Source organism: Zingiber officinale, chromosome 7A (assembly GCF_018446385.1).
Source record: "Zingiber officinale cultivar Zhangliang chromosome 7A, Zo_v1.1, whole genome shotgun sequence".
NCBI lineage: Eukaryota > Viridiplantae > Streptophyta > Magnoliopsida > Zingiberales > Zingiberaceae > Zingiber > Zingiber officinale.
Genome location: NC_055998.1, coordinates 118,530,341 through 118,537,923, shown reverse-complemented (window position 1 = coordinate 118,537,923; position 7,583 = coordinate 118,530,341). Strand labels below are relative to the sequence as shown.

At 30.4% G+C, this 7,583-nt stretch overlaps 1 long non-coding RNA gene across 1 annotated transcript; it reads right to left on the bottom strand.

Moving 5' to 3' along the window:
- Nucleotides 1-5,676: 5,676 nt before the first annotated feature.
- On the bottom strand, nt 5,677-7,374 carry LOC122000590. Its single transcript, XR_006117182.1, has 2 exons — nt 7,252-7,374; nt 5,677-5,924 (listed from the first exon to the last, which is right to left on the bottom strand). It is a non-coding gene; the product is annotated as an uncharacterized LOC122000590 (long non-coding RNA).
- Between the last annotated feature and the right edge of the window lie 209 nt (nt 7,375-7,583).

Here is a 7,583-nt window from a genome sequence, read left to right as displayed (position 1 = left end):
AAACTACTTTAAAAATTCTTTAAAAACTATTTTAAAAAATTCTTTAAAAACTATTTTAAAATTTTTTTCTTTAAAAACTATTTTAAAAATTCTTTAAAAACTCTTTTAAAAATTCTTTAAAAACTTTTTTAAAAATTCTTTGAAAACTATTTTAAATTCTTTAAAAACTACTTTAAAAATTCTTTAAAAACTATTTTAAAAAATTCTTTAAAAACTATTTTAAAAATTCTTTAAAAACTATTTTAAAAATTATGTATCAATTTGAAAAATTCTTCTTATTTTTTCACTATAATAAAATTTTGTTAACTTAAAAAAAATAGTAATAATAATAAATTATTTCTATAGATTATTTTCACTTTAAAAATTATTATTTTAACTTTAGACTCACTTTTAATCTTAAACATCATTTTAATCTTAAAATTATTTTAACTTAACTGAAAATTAAATCTTAAATTAAAACTTAATATTGAAATTACAATTAAAATTTAATAATTTAACTTAAACTTAAAACTTAAACCTAAATTAATCACTGATATTAATTTAAATCTAAAGTCAAAACTGAATTAAACGTATGTTAATTGTCATTAAATAATTAGAAATCCCTTAAAAATAATAATAATAATAATTCTTTTAAATTCATTTAAAACTTAGACACCTAACTTAAAAACTTAAATTCCGTTAACTTTAACTTTAAACTTAATTATCTAATTAATAAGTATAACTTAACTATTTAAGCTTAACTTCATTTGAGAACTAAAGTTGACTTGAATTAAACCTTACTTAACTGTGTCTAATAATTTCATGCTAACCTCAAACTAAATTAATCCCACTTAAAAGAAAGTAAATAAAAAAAAACACTTTCATTGACCAACTCAATCAATTAAATTTAAATTATTTTATTAAGTATTAAATTATTAAATCAAGTAAAAATTAATCTATAAATGATTGATTATGGCCAACTGTTTTTGATTTAATCTTGTTAAACCTTAAACTGAAGTTTAAGCGTCTGAATCTAATATTAAATCAAACTCAAGGATACAGAGATAAATATTTACCAAATCCCCTAAAACACTTAGGTAGACAAATGCGTTAGGGCTTAAAATTTAACACACTCAAACCTTAGCATTATATTAAGGGGGAGTAATAAATAAAGAGGATTAATAAATTAAAGAAGTATCAAATTCAGGGGGAACCTATCTCTTTAAAATCTCTCTAGAAAATTCTACCTCAATTTTCTTTTCTACTTTGAATATATTTAGCAAATATTGTTAAAATTTTATGTCAGGTTCAAGGGGAGACATAAAACTAATTCAGTTTTTCAAATTGAATTTTAAACTTAATTTTGAAAATCAAAGTTTAAAAATCAATCGTCAAAATCAACTTGTTTAAAATTGTGAAATTTTTTAAAAATCAACTCAAAATTGTTTGTTTTAAAATCACAAACTTTTTATCCTTTTTACTTAGTCTATGAAAACTAACTCTTATAAAACTAAGTTGTTTTTAAGAATTGGGTTTTACTTTTTATTGAAAATTGATTTTGAAAATTTAACTTAGTTTTGAAAATTGAATTTAAAATTCTAGTTCTTAAAATTTGATTGTACTTAATTTTGACATTTTGATTTGAAAGTTAAATTTTACAAAAATTAGTTTAAAAATTGCTTTGTTATTGAAAATTGTGGAAATGAGATTTTTCAAAAACTTAAGTTTACAAATTAAATCTTTTACAAACTTAGTGTTGAAAAATAAATTTCAATCAGTTTTGAAATATAATCTTTTTCAAACTCAGTTTTGGAATTTTTTGAAAACTTGTTTAAAAAGCATTTCAAAATTGAAACTTGTGTTGAAAAATTTAAAATTTAATCTTGAAACTTAGAACTTATACACTTGTGGTTAAGTTAAACTCCCCCAGATTATCTTACATTTTTTTTGTCTAAAGTCTATGCTTAGTTAATCCATGCTTATTTTTGATGAATGTCAAAGGGGGAGGGTTAGGTGGTTAAGTTAGCTGAACCAAACAACCAAACTGAAAATACAAACTAACTTAAAAACCACATTAAATGCATGTTGTTTTATGCATATGTTTACACGAACTTAACTAGGTTGTCATTCCATCAAAAAGGGGGAGATTGTTGGTGCAGTTAGCACTAACGATTTAACCCAGGTTTTAATGAATGACAAATCAGGTTAAGTTAGTTTGTTGTTATCTGACACTTTGATCAAGTGTGCAGGAGAAGCCAGACAGGTCGACGGGCTGACCGGATGTCTGGCACGAAGCCCAGCTAGGTCGACGGGCTGACCGGATAGCTGGCACGAAGTCCAAGCGGGTCAACGGGCTGACCGGACGCTTGGCGAGAAGTCCAGCTAGGTCGACGGGCTGACCGGATAGCTAGCGAGAAGTCCAAGTAGGTCGACGGGCTGACTGGACTTCTCCTGCACACTTGATCAAAGTGTCAGATAACAACAAACTAACTTAACCTGATTTGTCATTCATCAAAACCTGGGTTAAATCGTTAGTGCTAACCGCACCAACAATCTCCCCCTTTTTGATGGAATGACAAGCTGGTTAAGTTAGTGTAAACATATGCATAAAACAACATGCATTTAATGTGGTTTTTAAGTTAGTTTGTATTTTCAGTTTGGTTGTTTGGTTCAGCTAACTTAACCACCTAACCCTCCCCCTTTGACATTCATCAAAAATAAGCATGGATTAACTAAGCATAGTCCATTTATGTAGATTAACTTAACAACGGGGTTTTTCGAATCGATATTCACCCCCCCCCCCCTCTATCGACTTTTCACGATCCAACAGTATGTAGATTAAAGAAGTCCATTTATGGTTTAAAACAAACGTCCCGTCAGTGGTACCGGAAATTTGATCAAGTGGTTACCTCATTTAGATTTAAAGAGAACTTCGTTGATCAGTGCATATATGTCAAGTTTAGTGGGAGCAAGTTTGTTATACTTATTTTGTGTATGGACGATATATTACTCACGAGCAATAATAAGGGTATGCTACATCAAACCAAGTCATTTTTATTTGGTAATTTTGAAATGAAAGATCTTGGTGAAGCATCCTTTGTTTTAGGCATACAGATCTATCATGACCGTTCAAGAGGCATTCTTGGACTTTCACAACAGGCCTATATTGAAAAGGTGCTTATAAGGTATGGTATGCAGAACTGTACACCTGGTGACATACCTGTGTCAAGAGGTGACAAGTTCAGCTTGTAGCAATGTCCACAACTTGAATTTGAAATAAAGGAGATGGAGCAATTCACATATGCGTCAGCAGTGGGAAGTCTCATATATGCACAAGTTTATACTCGACCAGATATAACATTTATAGTGAGAATGTTAGGCAAATATATTAGTAACCCAGGACCGTCACACTGGAAAGTCGTAAAGAGAGTGATGTGGTATTTGTAAAGAACTAAAGGACATATGCTCACGTATCAGAGATCAGATCACTTGGAGGTGATTGGATATTCAGACTCTGATTTTGATGGATGCTTAGATAGCAGGAGGTCCACTTCGGGCTATATCTTCATGCTTGCTGGAGGGACTATATCTTGGAAGAGCATCAAGCAGACGCTAGTAGCCACTTCTACTATGGAGGCAGAGTTAGTAGCATGCTATGAAACATCCAATCATGGGATTTGCCTGCGGAACTTCATCACAGCATTACAGATTGTTGATGGCATTGACAGACCACTGAGGATCTACTATGATAATAAAGTCGCAGAACTTTATGCCAAGAATAACTATAGTTCGTTGAAGTCTAAACACATTGACATCAAGTTTCTAGTAGTTAAAGAAAGAGTTCAGAATTGTCAGATTATGGTAGAGCACATCAGAACAGATTCCATGTTGGTCGATCCACTCACCAAAGACTTGGTATCTAAGGTGTTTCTTGCGCATATTGTGGATATGAGAGTCCTTCTTATGGAAGAAGAACTCATCTAGTGGGAGTCTGTATTTATTTTATTATTCTATATTTGATAATAAAAATAAATATTTTGTTTTGATTATTGTACGTACTTAAAGTTCAAAATATTAATGGGAATTTATATGTTTGTTTGATACTCTGACTATGATATCATCATTTACTACTGTTGTTTAGTATTTGATGTTTGTAAATATGATACAAATTCCTTTTGGAATCATAAAGTTGATCATGATTTGCTATTGCAGTTTAGCATAAAGTATTTCACAAATATGATCTGATCTCTTTTGAGGTCATCTTAGGACCAGTTGAAAATTGATATGTACTGATCACATTTCATGTAATTTTTACTCTACACATCTACATCTTGATCTATGTCATTAATGACATTGGTATTGTGATTACTGTTGGGACTTGTTACGATTATATGCAGTAGCTATGACCTCTTTAGTCCTATACTAATGAAGTTAATGGACCAGATTGTTTGCAGGGGTATCTTATACCCATAAAGTTTGATATCAACTAAAGTTTTACTTGTATTTCACATACAACTCACATATAGCCCAAGTGGGAGATTGTTGGATATAATTATCCCTATTAGGTAGGCTTATTTGTAAGTTGTATATGTGAATACGATCTGAACCCTTTAAAGTGATCTAACTTATGTTTATTGGGTTCGGTTATTAGATGTAGACCATGTATGTGTAAAATCTTTAGTCCTGCATCTATTATCATCTATATGCTGATAATAGATGTTCAGTAAATATAAACTTATAGTCTCGCATATATTATTATCTATGGGCTGATAATAAATGTGCACTATATAATAGGTTGGTCCCCAGAGGATTAGGGTATCTTTTTGAGACGTCTCTTCGTTTTTCATTGACGAAGAGGATTCGGCGCCGTCAACCCTAACTCCTCCAGAAGGTCAACCTTCTTTTTCTTCTTCTTCTGCAGGATTGTTGGATCGATGAGCTCTACACAAAGAACAATGACCATTCCGCTGTATTCAGGTTCTTTGTAATTACAGTATTTACTTTCTTATGCTATGTTCTCGATGAAACAAAAATCTATGCTCATATGTTCTTGTTTTTCTTATTCGAATTCTTATTTTAATTGTTTAGAATTTATGCGGCTTAGGTTTTATGAGAAGTCTATCACTAAAAACCACCTTGCCTTCACACTTAGGAGCCATTCATCAATTAATCCTCTCTCTAAGAAAGAGGGGAAGAGTAGAGAAGTTATGAGTTGGAGGTAAGACAATCTTTAGTGATCATAGGTTGTCTTCTACATGTGAAAGTGCATCAAAATGTTTGATTTCGTTTGGAAAATTGGGTGACTTTTACTCATGATAATAAAAGTTAAGTTGAGAAAAAATTGTCATTTTGATTACCAATGATTTACTATTATATGAGTCAACAAATCAGTTTTTTTATTGGAAATGAATTTTCTTTTAAGATAGAAAAATGAACATTTAATTTTTAAACCCTAGATAAATACTCTTATATTTTTTTTTTACGAATAATCACTACTTTTTCATTTTATATTATTTTCAACAATCATAGAATGTTCTAATACTTACTAAGATTAAGGCAATGAGGATGGATGTAGCCGACTTTCAGGAATTAAAAATGATCTTGAAGTCACAATTAGATAAGCTAATCAGTTGGACAAAAAATGTTAACATTTTCATAATCAATAGACGCCCACCTATTGTGCGACTGATCAATTACAAGTTAATTTATTTAATTTTATTAATAACAAATTTTCTTTTAAAATAGAAAAATGGACATTTAATTTTTAAACTTTGTGAGAAGTCCCAGATTACCCTTGTTATCGTTCCGATTTACCTGTCCTCGACTGCAAGTGAAACCGCTTCACAATATATTCTTGTTTCTTCTCGCACAACCTAAACTTCATACCGGAAAGGATGACCATAAGCTTAGGCAAGTGGTGACTGGAGCTGGAGCAAGTAAAGGGTCTGCTAAGGAGGACAATATGTGGATAATGACATGAGGACAATTTAGGAAAAATAAATGCTATTTTAATAAAAGAGAATCATAAAAGAATACCTCTTAATATCATAACAAAAAAGATTGAAGATTGAATTAAATAGATGTTAATTTTTAAGATTTTTATATATGCATATATGATACGAGACAAGGTCACCTTCACCTTTATGATTCAAGCAGACTTGTATATTACTCATGCATATTTAATGGAGTCACCTTCAATTGTTCCAAGGTGTTCATTTCCTTATCTCTTTCTTAAAACAAGTAAGAAGAATTGCTATTGATAATTTAATGGGTCAAGTGGCTTTCACTTTGAATCAGTCAAATGCTAAAATTCAATTGGTGGCAAATTATCCAAAAGTAGATGAAGTTTTAAAATATCTAAATCACATATCTAAGTTTTAAAATTCTATAATCATATACCTCATATCTATTTTGCCTCTCCATATTAATCTCAATCATATTGCTGTAGTATAACAATTGAGATAATATTCATCAACATAGTAAAATTTCTACTATATATAGTAATTGATTAAAAAAATTTATTTTATGTTCAAAAAATTATTGCTCTTAATATAGTATGTCAAATTAATATTTAGGGACATGAATATAATTAAAAGAATTAGATAAACACATAAATTTTATTTTATATCATTCTAAATTTTTTAAATTCATCATCCATTTTGATCGTAGTTTTATCCGTTACAGTCCAAGTCAAGTTGAGAAAATGTTGCCATTTTCATAATCAATGGCCACCTACCATGAGTCATTACTTTTATCTCTTCCGTAAATACTCATTACTTTTTAATTTTATATTATTTTCAACAATCACATAATCCACTGATACTAAACAGTAAGGCAATGATAAGGATGAATATACCATCAGAAATGATATCGAAATCACAATCAGCGACCATTAATGGTGGAATGGGAGAAGAATAGCTAGATAAGCTAATCAGTTGGAGGAAACACTAAGCAATATGTACATATAATGCTAGGGGCCTCTAACCAACGAGAGGTGGATATATGGACGATCACATAGACATAATTTGGACGTAATATATACTATTTCAATAAAAAAGAATATATACATCTTTAATTTGATGATTATAAAACTATAGGACACTCTTGTTATCTAGGTATTCATGCTTCACCGATTAATTCAGGAGGTATAGACAGTTTTTCTTTTATATATATATATATAAACACAAATGTAAGATTGAATTAGATAGATTAAGATGCTGATTCTTAAGATTTTTATGTATGCGTATGTGACACGAGTCAAGGTCCCCTCACCTTCACCTTTATGGCTCTATCTTCGTCAAAGTCGAGCAAACTTGAAGAAGGTAACTTTGTTGCTCATGGCATGCTTGATGCTTAATGGCCTCGCCACTGATGGAGTTATCTTCAATGGTGTCCCTTTCCTCATCTTTCTTTCTTGGAACAAGTTATATAGGAGAATTGCTTTGTATCTTCTTGTGGTAGGGCCAGAGAAGAAATGAACGTTGACTTTGTTGCCTTCCATAATTTGGTATGCCATCCATTTACATTAATGCTGTGGTGGAACCCTTAAGACTCTTTGGCTTTTAAGTTGAATGACTCAAAAGATAAAATCATATCTTTATTAA